General features: G+C 38.9%; 1 protein-coding gene and 1 long non-coding RNA gene across 4 annotated transcripts in view; one reads left to right on the forward strand and one right to left on the reverse strand.

The window, feature by feature from the left end:
• The window catches only part of GMDS (GDP-mannose 4,6-dehydratase), a 409,257-nt gene that overhangs the window by 196,446 nt on the left and 197,828 nt on the right, over nucleotides 1-14,983 (reverse strand). The window lies entirely within an intron of this gene.
• LOC128810446 (uncharacterized) lies at nucleotides 12,332-14,464 on the forward strand. Its single transcript, XR_008438042.1, has 3 exons — nucleotides 12,332-12,417; nucleotides 13,523-13,709; nucleotides 14,392-14,464. It is a non-coding gene; the product is annotated as an uncharacterized LOC128810446 (long non-coding RNA).

Here is a 14,983-nt window from a genome sequence, read left to right on the forward strand (position 1 = left end):
CATTAAAAAGCAGAAAATAACATTCCCATGGAAAAGGTAACTCTGCTTGATGTCTTAATTGAGAGATTAGATTTGAATGCCTCAATAGTCTATGTAAACTTGGTTGTCACAGTCTAAACCAGGCTTCAATTTTAATAAACGATCATTTGCATAACATCCCCCTTTCTCTTTGGCATAAAATCAAGTATATGACTTAGTTTCCCAACAAATATACTAATTGGCTTAGTCACATTTATCTTTCTAACCTATGTTAGCGATTATTTTTAAGAAACTTTGCTTAATGCATAAGAAATTGAATCAAGTGGCCACATACATTTTGTATACAGACTTTTCAACTGCTTTTCTCATTTCTTTTTGGCTCCAAGACACTATTCAAAACATTTCTAGAATAACAGAACCATCTTTCATAGATAAGAAAAAAGAGTACATGTGCCTCAGGAGAGAGACAGACAAAAAGAGTATAGCTGTATTTTAATACCAATATTTTTTCACTTTCTGCCCACAGAATACAACGAATCTTGCATTTCCACTTCCCTCATTTCCCTGCCACATATCACAGCTAGAACAAAATGCTAGCTTCCAAGAAAGAGGGCAAATGGGAAAACAGACATTAATCCCACAGGAAATCTAAATTCTGTTTCTAAAAGCACACTAAAAGGAAAAAGTCTGGAGTTTTATGCAGTTTTAAGATGCAGATTTTTTTAAAAAATTAAAATATTCTGTATTGAATTCCTGAAATACTTTTGTGGCCAGCACCTTTTATCACAGGTAATTTAAGGGCCCTGTAATAGAAACTCAAGGTATTCAAGGACAAAAGCTATGCAAAATGACATTAACAAAATAAAAAGAGCAATAAAAGATAACCACAGCTGTGGCAAAGTATATAAAGCCACAAATTCAGGATATAAAACATGTAGCTACCTCTTTGCTTTAAAAAAAAAAAAAATCAGAAAATTGGTTAAGAATCTTCTTTTTGCACCAGTGTTTTAAAAAGAAGTGAGGTTTCAGTTTAATATTGTTTTATTCTATCCTCACACTGCCTCTTTCAGGATGTTTTGCAGTGTGCTACAAAAATCTTTAATTAAAAAAGCAAAAAATATCAAACTATTTCTTACAGCTGAAATGTTGTTTCTGGATCAAAATATCACTAGTATTCAACAAAGCATTGAACAATGCATTTTTTACTGAGAAAAGTTCATTGGAAAACCCATTTCAGAAGCACCAGAGGTGAAGCAGTCTGCTCATTTCCTTGGGCATGTGAAAAAGAGGAAGAAAAGATGCTGAGAGAAAGAAACCAAAAACTCAGCTGGCAAGATCCATGACAAGCAGCTGAAAGAGGGACCTTGGGATAACTGTGTCGTCATCAGCATCTAACAGTTTTTTTAAACAAGGTCTCACATTTTTTTCTCCATGATAAATAGCTGTTTCCAGAGGCTCCCTCCCACTCCTCCCTCAGTCCCTACACAGCAGCCTTATTCCATGTGTCTGCTATATTCTACTTTCTCATGTAGTATTTTCTTATCCTGTTCTCTTTGCACTCCCTCCCACTTTCCATGTCTATTTAAATGTGTCATGTCCTCATGCTACTCAGTCTGGCTGCATGAAAAAAAGAAAGGACTTGCCATGGTCTCCTCCAGTTGTACCTCCAGAATTGGGACTGTGATCTTGGTCTGGATCTGAGAGAACGGGCAATGCATAAAATAAAACATCTATTTCATGATCTAAAAGGTTTGCTCAATCAGTAATTGCTTCTCAGACAGAGTCATGCTTCAGAAACAACTCAGTAGTAGGTAGATTGCACTGAGAGCTTGTTGAGTGACAAGGAGATCTCTAAAACATTTGGGAACATAATTGGATGATGAGCACTTTTGAAAAGCTGTCCTCAGTGCTTTTACCTCCCTGAAAAAGTGCAGACTATCTGTGCATAATTTTAAAGCTGCTGATTCCCACAGTGCAGTTGTACGGGTCAGCTTCTCAAAGCCGACACAAGTGAGCAAGTAGCGTGAGTCAGCTGTTGCCAAGCGTCAATTGCCCCAGCACTTCCGCAGCAACATGCTAGATGTCCATATCATTGAGATTACATGGAAAAAACTCTGAGATTATCATACTAGACATTTTTCCTAAATTACATTTCTTCGCTGGTGGAAAGAGTTGCCAAAATCCTTTAATAAAAATAAGAATTAATACAGTACAATAGTAATAGCCAGAGCCTCTTCTTCCCAAGTGCAATAACCAGAATAAACAGTTTACCCACATAATAGTCCCCTATGAAACTCAAAAGAAATAAACCTACAGAAATTTTTGAGGTTTTTTTACTTTAACATATCATACATTCCTAGGCTAATTTGTTTAAAGCTAAACACAAGGGACAAGGAATTTTATTTTTTAATCCTGCCTTATTTTTGACATAGTGATTTAACATGTTATCATCTTTTACCATGAATTTCTACATTTATGACAAGAAAGCTTCTTTTTTCTTTCTTTAAATAAAAAAAACCCTTATACAAGTGTTCAGCAGTAGACAAAAGCATAAATCCACTTCATTATAAATGCTCATCAACTTAACAGTACAAGATGATCATATTTTTAAAATTCTTTTTTAGCCATATACAGACACTGACATGTAATTGTCATGATCCTGAACTTCAGTTTTCATAGCTGAGACCTTCTATAATGATGATAATGAACATAAGCTTTAGAAAGCAAAGAAGGAAAAAAATGTGCATATGGTGAAGGTAATGATGCATACAGGCATACGTTTGAAGCTATTAGTTAAATTGTCAGTAGCAGACATCAAGATTTTTCTTTCTCCTCCTTTGGAAATCAAATAACACCTCCTAACTAAAAATATCCAATGGACCAACCAGATTTTCCTTTCAGAGCTGTAATTCTAATCCTACTCATATTTGCAAAGTATTGGGGAAAAAATTCCACCCACATACTCAAAAAAATGTATGAATGTAGCTGAGGATGGTCATATGAAAAACTGCTTTTCTTCTTCTTCCTGGTGGTATCTTTGTGACTTCCACTAGCCTTCAAAAACATATATCTCCTCTTACCTTCACTAAGTTGTAAATTAGTTATTTACAAATTTTAAAAGACTCCTGGTTTTTGATTTTTTTTTCTGAATTCTACTACAAACAACGGAAACAAACCCATTTTCTTAAATAAAATATGGTTCACTGGACAAAGTGTTATGTGGGCAAATAAGTCTCATGCTCTGCTCCCTAATTATTGTGATCTATATACAGGATCAAAAAATATTTACATAATCACAGTGTATGTGCATACTTTCTTAGTTGCAAGACCAGACTCTGAGTGTTGCCTATTTTGGAATTCTAGGCTTACCAAAGGGCTTTCATTAACATGTCTGTCTCTATAAACTCCAAGACATGCTAAGATTTTCTATAAAAGTGCAACAATAAATCCATGCTTAATCAAACCTTTGTTGAGCTGCACACACATGGACTCTGTAAAATACAACTCAGATCTAATGGCAGGACCTCTGTTCATAGCTTCAAGTTCAATGGTGTTTAAGACCTGGAAGTGTTACTATTTTTTACCTTGAGCCATGTAAACATGAACATTTGATGCCTTGGACTTCTTTGATTAGACATGCATTCTCACCACACAGCTGCAAACACTTTTTTTTTCCTTCCTACTATTGCTCCCTGATAAAACCAAGACTCAATACTAAACTCAATCCTGGTCTTCCCTGCCAGTTCACCTCCAGCTGCCTGTACAGAGTTTCACACTAAGCCCCTTGTTTATATCAGTGCTGCAATTAAGCCCAGGCCAAGAAGGGAAGTCCCTCAGAGGGTAGCAGAAGTGCAAGGCTAAGAATTGATTTTCAACTTCTGCAACGTAGTCCATACACATCCTTTCAACCCTAGGGAAAAAAAAATCCTCAGCCAGATCGCCTCACAATACCACAATTTTTTGTATTTGTACAGGTTTTGTTCTTTGGTTTTGTTGTTTTTTATTTTGCTTTCACTGGCCATTCTGGGGGCATTTTTCACAAGTTGAATCCTGTTTCCAAATTGGCCAGTGAAAAGTTTTAGCCATGTTGAAATCGTTTCCAGGGCTAAATTGGGAAACCTGAGGCAGCTGGGCAATCTTACAGCTGGCTGAACTGTGGCTTGCAATAAAAGGCAGTGTGAATAAGGTATATTGAAGCTAAATTGGATTCCTGTGAAGGGCCATTTATTCTGAAGGGGGGCATGGGGGGAGGCATTAATGAACAGAAATTAAATTAGCTGAACCAGGCTTTTAAAAATATACTGAAAAATACCTGACCCGCTATGAACCTTTTAACAAAGCAGGAACTTTGGGCTAGCAGGACCAGTTCAGCTCAGCTTTATTTCCCTGCCAAAGGTACAGATGTCAGAGGATGTACAACTACTCCACCTGATAAAAAGCCAGGCTTATAGATGAGGCAGGTTTTATTTGTGTAACCTAAAGTCAATGCAGGACAAAATCACTGCTATGGGAAATCCAGTGTAAAACAATATGCAGCCCAAATACAGAGGTCATTTCAGATGATGAAAATATTTAATTAATTAATCAGGAGATGCCTAGGGAAAAATAAATGTGCCCTTTCAACTTTCTTGCCAATATTCTCTTCACTGTAATACAAAGAAATCGTGGACTACCCTATTTTGGATTGATTACTGATTAACTTTGTAAATAATAATATCATAATTAACTAGAATTAATTTTACTTACACTCTCTAGTCTGGGACCTTTTGAAATGGAAGAAATGCTACAATTACAAAGTGGCTGATTTCAGAACTGGGATACTACTCTTTGGGAGAATTTGGTTTATTTGTGGGTTTTGGTTTTTTTTTGTTTTGTTTTTGTTTTGGGACAGATGGTATGTTGTTTGTTTGGTTATGTTTTGGTTTTTTTTCCCAGTTCTTATTGAATGAAATAGCAAAATTGCATATTCCTGAAAAGCTGAAGCTACTTCACTAATATAATTAAATCTGCTATAAAAGCCACTTGGCTTTCACACTTTTCCTTTGAATTGTATTCCACATTACATCTAAATTTTCTTTCTATTACAAGGGCTAGTACTGTTTTTGGAATCCTGCAAATTTGTACACATGCCTCCAGAATAACAGTACTTGTAATTAGCTATAATAATGCCTACTGATGTGACACTTTACATCTTAACAACCATTGCTAGTAAGCTTAGCTTTTTAACCACCTGTGTAAAGCACCCAGACTGTGTCCATTTTACAGACATGAACACCAAGAATGAAGGCTGAATTATATCTTGCTCAGACATTTCTTACACCTGATCTGCAGCACTCCCTTTGGTGGCCACAGCATTTTTAAAGTAGAGAAATTCTCCTGAAAAATATGCTCAGGAATCAGATGTTCTCAGTCACATCTGTTGAGGCAAATTCCCAGAGAAACCAGTACTTTTTGCCATTTTTGCCCAAGTGTGAGAGCTTTTTAGGGTGGGGCAATGGTTTGCCAGTTTCTCCTCTCTTCTTGCCAAGAGGTGCCACTTTCCTCCTCCTCCCCACCCCTGCCCCTTCCAGTTGTGAGTCATAATATTATGAACTTGATGATGGGAGAAATCAAATTTTCCATCACTCCACAGTAATCTTTACTTTGGTATTATTCATCATCCTCCCAACCCAAGTTCCAGCCACAGGACAGTCTGTTTCTACAAAGCCAGTCTCAACAGAGATACCTACAGTATATCTGGAAATAGAAACATAATTTTTGTGTCTGTTTAGTGACATCTTTCCTGGTATACTAGTTGAAAATTTATTGGGGGCACAGGGAGTGAGTGAGCTGCAGTCATCGCGAGCCATATCAGCAGCTCAGCAAACTCCCTGCAAGTTGGTATCACATCAGATATTAAAATGCCTTAAGTATGGAATGAATTCTCTATAGATATTGCAGCAGGCTGTAAGCTGGAATTGTAATTTAATCAAATAAATTAGGTCATACTATGCATACAAAACACATTGCAGTTAAGAATGGGCAAAACTTAAAATGTCTTCATTTTATTTTGTTTCTCAATGGAAATGTATCATTTACGCATTGAGTTATTGCTTGAGTTTTAACTGTGGGCAGGAAGGAAAAAGAAAATGATTTCTTAGGGTCTCTGCAGACACTTATATTTGTTGTATTGATTGGCTCCTATGGTCACGGTTACCTGCCTGAAGGTGGCAATAAGTGCTTCTAAACTTTACACCTCCCCCTACCTCCAATTCAGTTTTGAAGTTTTCACACACATTTCCTAGAAGAACAGAACATTCCAGACAAGCTTTTGTATATCTGTGGATCACCTGATTGAAACTTTTCCATACAGAACATTCCAGACAAGCTTTTGTATATCTGTGGATCACCTGATTGAAACTTTTCCATACCTAGCTCTCAATTGAATATGTCTGGGAAGAGGCTACCAGGCATTTTTCTTTGCATTCTGAAGAGTACAGACCCCTGTTCTGAGATGAGAAGGATGCAGCTGAGAAGAAAGCCTTTCCCCAGTACAGCTCTGTGTGATCCTCCAGACTTCGTGGCTATAGCATCCTAAGTGAACCCCTAGTCAGTTTAAATGCATCACAGTGCAAAAAGCCCAAATAGACACACAGCATGTTTCTTCCCAACAGGTTTTCCGTGTAGATCAGGTGTTGTGAGGGCTGTGGGACTGAAAGCTCAGCTGCAGGACTGTATCAGTTTGCACTGGGAATTTGCAGTAACTACTACTGTAGTTTCTCCATGTTTTCATGATGTGAATTTCAAATTTTCTTTCCCTGAGTAAAATCCTGTTAAAAGAAAGGGAATTCATAGTAACTTGAGCCAAATACATTTTTTTTCCAAAATTGGAACCTCCATATGCAGGCCCATCAGTGTGTGCCGTGGCCCAAAGAACAGTGGAGAAATGTTTGGTCTGGCCCACTTTTCTGGTTTTTGGAAAGGACTGCACTACTTTCCAACAGAGAATAGTTAAGTCAGTAAGTTTTATGCAGCAAGGAACCCCTATCCGGTGACTTGTTGACTGAGTAACTGCCAGATCTTCTGTGCCAATGGTAAATTAGTGTTTCATTCTAACTATTTTCTATCATTAAAAAAAAAAAACAACCAACCAAATAAATTAAAAACAAAAACAAAAACAAAAACAATTACTACACAACAAGCATATAGAGGGTCAACACTTCCACAGCCCTGCAAACCAGACCAAAACTGCTGAACAAATCTAAAACACAGAAAGGAGACTTTCCTGGCATCACAGAGACCTCTGAGCAACATCACTGTCCTCTCCTGGAAGACACACAGTGCCTGGAGGGAGGGAGGGAAGGAAGGAAGGAAGGAGAAGTAGTCCATACCTGATACCTGTATGACCTGCCTACTGGAAAGAAGTCCAGGGGCCCAAAGCAGCCTGGGAGTAGTGCAGACTGCAGCCAGCCTGAAAGCACCACTGCAAACAGAAAGATGCTGTTACCTCTTCCTTATGAGACCACAGGGCAAATTCTGGGCACAGCCTTGATTGTATATTGAACACTAACTACATAGGCTAATAACTTACATGTTGAAAAATTACATTACGTGTTGCAAACAGAATAGGAACTCACACTAAATTCTGAATATAACTTTACACCCGGGCTCCAAAATCGCGTGTCAAAAAGTGAGTGGGGTATTTTTATCTTTTTTTCCTATTTTTTGTGTTAGGTTAAAAATGCAAGCAAACTTTCCCTGGTAATGGAAGTACCAAGGGACTCCTAATAATAATGATATGAACAGGCAACATCATGTAAAAATTCTGAAACAAATTTAAAAAGCCAAGTTACTAAATTGAAACAAAGTTAACAGATTTACTTGTATATTTTTCTAATCCCTACATGTTTCATTATTTCACCCATGATAATTTTCATCACTTCTCTGTTTTGAAAGGAATTTTTTTATATAAAATGCATTACAATCAAATGAAATGCATTGACATGCTTCTCTTTCTCCATCTGAATTACCTTCTCTAAACTATTGCTAAATTTCTCCTAGTAAAAACATTATTACAAGGAAGGGACTCACCACCACCCACTCAGCTCCCAGAAGCTAAGGGAAAAAACTCAAAGATATTGTTTTTCTAATTTGACACTGATACTCTTTGGACCTAAAAAAAAATGTTCCAGGTCTAGCGTGCATTTAAAATGGATTTATAAAGAATTAGCTCAAAGAATACCAAGAGCTAACTTCAAGCTTATACTAATTTTTTAAAACATGGCATATAGGACAAATAATTAATTACTTTTTTCTATCCTTCCCAACTTTGACATTTAAAATGCTCTTCTTTTTAAGGAAATAAGTGTTCTAGGACTATGGAGTAACCTCATTTCTACATCTTTTAACATATATCATACTTACTATAGAATTCTGATGTTAGAAATGAGAACAATCAATGAAAAGACCTCAGTCAACTTGATTTGAAGCAGGAACTTCAAATTTTTTTTTTCTTTCTTCCCTCCAGCTAATGATGAATTATTATATTAAAATAATATATTCCAACTTCAAAGAAAAGCTAGTTGTTATAAAACACAGACATTCAGAATTAAGTTTGAAAAGATTTGACCTTTTGCACACAAAAACTAACACCTACATGAATGAAGTACTGTAGTAAGTGATGATATATGATGGATCATTTAAAATGTGTGTATGGAACGATGCACATTTTTTAAGGCAGGGGCAGATGGTGGTTACAGCACCTCCAACATTTTCCAATTACTTTGTTTTTTCAAAATATATCCAGACCATAAAAATATTAGAAGAGTCCCTGAACTTTAATAGAAGCAGTATTTTTCAAATATAAAAAAACCCTTTAAAATATATTTCAGTTCAAACTGATGTTCAAAAACATAATCCATAATAATTCAGACAATCCCCTTCACTCTCTCTTACAGAGTTTAAGATGTTGCAAAGGAACAGAGAATAATGAGGGGTTAGAACCAGAGCTGTATCCCGACATGTTGGATAGAAATTTAACCCTATCTTCTTTAATAGGATTTATGCACTGAATACAAAAAGTTGCTCCACCCTGATCTGCTTTGAAGGCTTAGTCAGGTGCAGGATTTTGGTTTTGCCCAAACTCTAACAAAAATGTAAGAAATTGGAGACTGAAGATAACATGAAATCCACTACCTCCACAAAGAGCTTAAAAGTAAAATGGGGAAAACAAATACAACACTATTAACACTTTTATATAATGAAATTAATATTTTTTTCAATCTTTATCCAGTTAGATAAAATTACAAGATGAGATTTCAACAAAATGCACACTGGGCTGACAATGGAGCACATTTTCAAAACAAAAATCAAATAAGAAATACACTGGAATTGGACCCCAGTGTGAAGTGAAACAAAAGTTCCCTAACACAGCTCCTTTCCAAGTTAGGCTGTAAACCAGGAACACATGGAGAGAAGAAAAGGCTGTTTGTATTGTTCCAGGAAACTGGACCAAGGATTATTCCATAATTGCATTAAGCAAATACAGTATAATATCTTACACAGTGAAAAGTTCAGAGACACCATAGGCCAAGTGATTGACTGATCACATTACACTGAAGTCCTGTAAGCCATTAATTCCTTAATTACAACAGTTATAAGCATTTGACACCAATACCATTGTGTTCAATGGCAAGGATATGGAGAAACAGCATCATGAGATATTTTCACTTCAAGTAAATTTTTTTTAATATGCACATTATCAAGCTAAGGTCCCATCATGCACATATTTAGGATGTTCATGATTTTATGAGTTGTACACAATAAAGTTTGAAGGAAAGATAAAACATAGCCTTTAAACACTCTTACTGACCTGAGAGAACTGAGACACACACACACACACACAGTGGTTTCAAGAAGAACGTAAGCTACACCAAGCAATTTCCATACTGTAGGCACTACATACACCTTCCAAAAATCACATTATTACTACCCTTCCTGGCAAAAAAAACCAAAAAAACAACAACAACAAAAAAAAAAAAAAAAAAAAAAAAAAAAAAAAAGAAAAAAAACCAACCAAAAACAAAACAAACAAACAAAAAAAAAACCACCTCAGGCAAAGTCTTCCCATGGGTTTTCAAGTCAACAGGAATAGCTGGGCTTAATGTCACCGAGACTCTGATGAGAGAATGAGAACAGTTTGTTTCTGCTTTCAGTTCTGCAAAATTCTTCCTCAGAGGCTGTAACAGAAGTCAGTAATGTGTGTCCTGAGAAGTTTGGCCTCGGTATGCCCAGGACAAGGCCAGCTACCATGTCTTTACACAGAACTAACTGCCTAAAGGCTGCAGGGGAGATGGGAAGAAGTACTGTACTACTATAACATCAAGCAGATACAGCTTGATCTAAAGTTCCAGCTGCTTTCAGAGTCCCACCAGACAAAGTAGCTGCACAGTACACACAACTTCCTTGTCTGTCTGTCTTCCTCACAGAGACACACCATCCAGGCTAATTCAAGCAGGATATGGAAACTGTCCACCTATAGGTTAGTGGCTCTGCATCTACCTTACTCTAGAGAGCTGTGCAGCCATCATAAATTAGCATAATTCTACTGCTTTGAATGAGATTGACTTCCATAAACTGGATTTCCAGTTCTCAAACTGGATTGCCAGTTCTCAAAGGAAGGAAGAAAAGATTTATTTCCAAAAGTGCCAAGGACAATCCCCCCAGCACCCCTGACAGCCAGGAGGCACTCCTTGTGCTGTTCATCTGGGCTCAGCATTGGGAGGTTCAAAGTTCAGCATTACTTCTCATACTAGAAAGCTGTTGTCTTTTCCTCTGTACTGCTCATCTGTCTAGTTCTGCAAGTATGAAATAAAGAACATCCCTGGCTGCCTCCCAAAGGGGTCTCAGCCTTCCCAGCAGGAAGGATGGTGACTGCGATGAGAGGGCCTCCTTTACAGGGAGGGCGAAGATGAGGAAAAGGGGGGATGGGATCTCAGAAGAATGGACAGGGATGGTAGGGACCACCCAGGAGATAAAGAAAACATGGGTTGAGGGGAAAGCTGGGGAAGCTCCTGAGCATGTACAGTAGCTAATTGTTAAATTTTAACCATTTAGCCTTTAAAATCTTTTTTCCTCCCTTTCCTTCACATTCACACAGAGCAAAGGCATAGCTCGTGTTCAGAAGTAACAGCTTGCAAAGACATTTAAAACCAAAGCAGATTTTTAATTTTAGCAGAGCTTTCTCAGTATTTTCTAATCCTGGCTCAAAGGTTGAACTTTGTTAAAATTTGTTACAAACAAGAATCTTAAGAAGTTCCCAGACTTTGATGGACTTTGCTAAATTTAAACCTGCAGTGAAATTTTATAGGAAGTTACCGACTAAAAATGATACAGCCATGAGGAGAGACCATAGCAGAGCTTCTTGTACTTGTTTCTCTCTTGTAAAGCTCTGCAGGATGGGTGTCACAAAACCTAACTCCCTGTGCAAGCCCTAAATTTCTCTTCTCCGGTGTTTTCTGGTCCAGACTTTCCCACACACAGTAATGCATTCCCAAACATGACTTTACAGCAGCCCCTGAGAGTAGAAGGGAACTGGAGCACTGGGGCCAGCCTGGCAGCCTGAAAGCCAACCATTGTTCCCAGAGGCAAGCAGCCCCACAAGGCACACTGACTCCCTGTCTCCAGAGAGAATGCAGGCACAGGGCTTCTCTCCACTGCCCAATAGGCTGGGGCACAGACACACAGTAATTTGGTGTTAATTGGGTCAACCCCCTACTTTAATTAAAATGAAACTCCAGACCTTTCCCATTCTACCTCCAGTTACATTTTATTATTGCTTGACTAAACCAAATGTACTGTGGTGGTGGTTCCTTCACTTCCTTCACTGAACAAGTCCTCCACAAGGAGTTTCCCCTTCTCCCTTCTTGCTCTGACAGCATACTGTCAGGGCTCACACTACCCCTGGGTCCCGGGGCTCCATTTAGATCCAGACCCAGACACCCAACTCTTGCCTGAGCTGTGCTGCAGGCATACCTTGGCCCTGTCCTGTTCTCTGATATACTGGTTCATTTACTGTCTCTCCTGGATGGTCTCCAGTCTCTTCTGTTGCTCCTGGATGAGCTCCAAACTTGATTCATCACCTTGCCTTGCCTGGGGCTGCTGATGAGACCTTGCTGCCTTCACCCCTCTCAGCCCATCCAGCTCTGATACTGCAGGGCTGTGCCCTGGTTGATGAGGGTGCTGCTTGTGCTGGGGTCACTGTGAGCACACAGCCTGTCGCCCTCATGGTGCAGCTCCATTCCTGCTGCTCCCTGAAACTAACAACCACTGCAACTTGACAGGGACCTTCTCCTCAGCCAGCCAGCAATAAAGACTCATGGCATATTTACTCTTATAGCACGTGCAACTAGTGGCAATAATTGAGAGTGAGATCCACGAAGGGTCTGCCATCTAAAACAGGTATGGTGAACACAGCATCTGGGAGCATGGAAGAGACCAGAATTACAATGGAAGTACTATGGAAGCAGGAGGACAGTGTAGGTGAAGCCTGGTGAACCAAATGGACAGCATGTGAAAACCAGGACTGCAGAAAACACAAAGGGGCTGCAGCAAAGTCTTGGGAAATGAGCACGGAGATGGAAGGCGTCTCAAATAATGCTGAGGGCTTCCTTAGAGACAGGACCATGCATGAGGCAACATAGCATAATCTGTCCTTTGGTGACCTATGGAGGAGTGTGTACCCACCCAGCATTGCAAGTTTCTCTGAGGCACAATGACTCAGCAGAGGAAAGTATCAGGTTCAGTAGGTTTTTCCTCACTGCACAGGAGGAGGGACTGCTGAAGAGTAAGACCTGTTACTTGCTAGCCATCTAACATATGTCTCACAGCCAAGGCTTGCCACGGTTCTGCTTTGCCAAAGTGACATGAACATGTATCTACCATGTGCAGAAAGGACGAGCCACAGAGGCAGCAGGATTGTGAAGCCTGACACCAAACTTCCCTCAAGCCCTGGCTTTCATCAGACCTTCTTGGGGCCTTAACAAGGAACTGATATACTCCTGGCTCACATTCTGCAGAAATAAGACATTAATCCATGCCTCTTGTCCAGCTCCTTATCTCCTGCTTTTCTGCCTGTTTTGCAAGGTGACACTCATTCAATCTGAGCAGAGGGGAGACTAGAAAAGATGTCATGCCTCCAAGAAGATATATAAGTAAAAGAATACACAAATCTATCACATACATGTGCATAGAAATGTCCCATACCTAGGAATATCCAGGGCATCAAAACTGACTGCTGCATAAACTGTGACTCACTACATCAGACTGAAGAGCAGCGCTGATCAGCAGACCTCTCCAGCCATCCCAGAAACACTCACCCAGGTCTATGAAAATTTAACACTGCATCTCATCATAGCATGTGTATGCACTCCTTACTCACATGCAGCAAATTCAAAGAAAATGAAACCAATTATGACATTTAATGTTAAACTAATCTTATTCAGGAAATAATTTAATTCAATACAAACAATGAGGTACTATTCTTTTCATTCCTTTTTTCCCCCAGGAAATTGCATTTCTATGCCTGCAAAATAGAGTGAGAATAACCATATATTGTGTCCCACAACTGATCTGCAATACTCCTTAAGTGCTTGTCTTTTTTAAAGGAGGTCATTCCATGCACGCTGTTCAATTAAATCACTGTACCTCTGGAACCAAAGTTGGAGTTTTGCAAAAGCCATAATGTAAGCTATGTAAGTTAAATGTATTTTATATATTTATATTTAAATATACTGAATTTAGAAACATGCATATTTCCATATCTGTCACTATCAGAGCCACAGGAATCTTCAGCTAAACTATTTTAGTAAAGATGAGTTTCAGGAATTTAATGTAAAACAGGCACAGAGCAAGCTCAGTCACTGGGCAGGCCACATATATATATATATATGTATTTGACCATAAAAAGTGCAAAAGTTCACTCACTGTGTTAGTTTTATCCCACTCCCGATTAATGCTGAACATTTTAACAATTATGTTCTCTGCGGCTATTAGAGATCTACACATGCAGGCTTTGTATTTTTTTTCAGGAGTGTTCTAGCATAGAGCTCGTCTTGTTTTCCGCCAACATAGATGCTATAAAATCATGCTTGATTCAGTTTACTCCTTTCCTCCCCTCCCCTCCCTTCTTCCCTTTTCCTCAGCCTTATCCTCCTCCACGTTCTTGGGTGGGCAGATTCATGGGGAGACTTGGTTTTTAGCATAGCCACCACCAGGCAGTTTGTTACTCTCCTGAAGCACATCTGGGCTTTATATCAGGCCTTTAATTAATCCTCAGTGAAAGCCAAGCTATGACATTTTGACTGGGCAGGCTCCAGTTTTGGACAGGTCTTGATTTATTGCGACTGAGTCTCAACCTACTTTGATTTATTTCAGCTTTGGGGAGGAGGGCAAGAACTGAACAGAAAAAGCACTGTTGGATGCAGAACATGTGATGCACGTAAAGGACCTCCAGAGTACTGTGGACCAAATGACAAACAGCTCAGACAATTTACAATAAAAATTAAATAAAATAAGCACCACTGATGAAAAGATTCTGGTGAAAAAAATCACTTAAAGCAACAACTACCACTATCAAAATGAGCAACAACAAATAATAAAAGACTTCGTGAACTAGGATCAAACAATTTGGCAGAACGTGCCAACGAAGGAAGCTCATGCCTTATCTCTAAGTAAACAATAAATCCCTGGTCAGTCATTAGTGTTAATCATGCCTCTCATCTGCATTCAGCTAAATACAGAGAGGCAAGACCAATGCTTTCCTGAGGAGTCGCTTCCAAAGAAAAGGATGTTCTGCTATTGTCTGCCAGCTCGCCTTGAGTGTATGTCCTTTTGCAGGTCTCCCTCTCAAACTGCACCATGCACGATGTGAAAAGTGCCAAGTCTTCTGGGCAGTGGGAACAAAGGCAGCCAGAGCCAAACTGTTCATCTAAATAAAGCAACAAACATCACAGTAATAGGAGCCACT

This window comes from Vidua macroura, chromosome 1 (assembly GCF_024509145.1).
Source record: "Vidua macroura isolate BioBank_ID:100142 chromosome 1, ASM2450914v1, whole genome shotgun sequence".
Classification (NCBI taxonomy): Eukaryota; Metazoa; Chordata; class Aves; order Passeriformes; family Viduidae; genus Vidua; species Vidua macroura.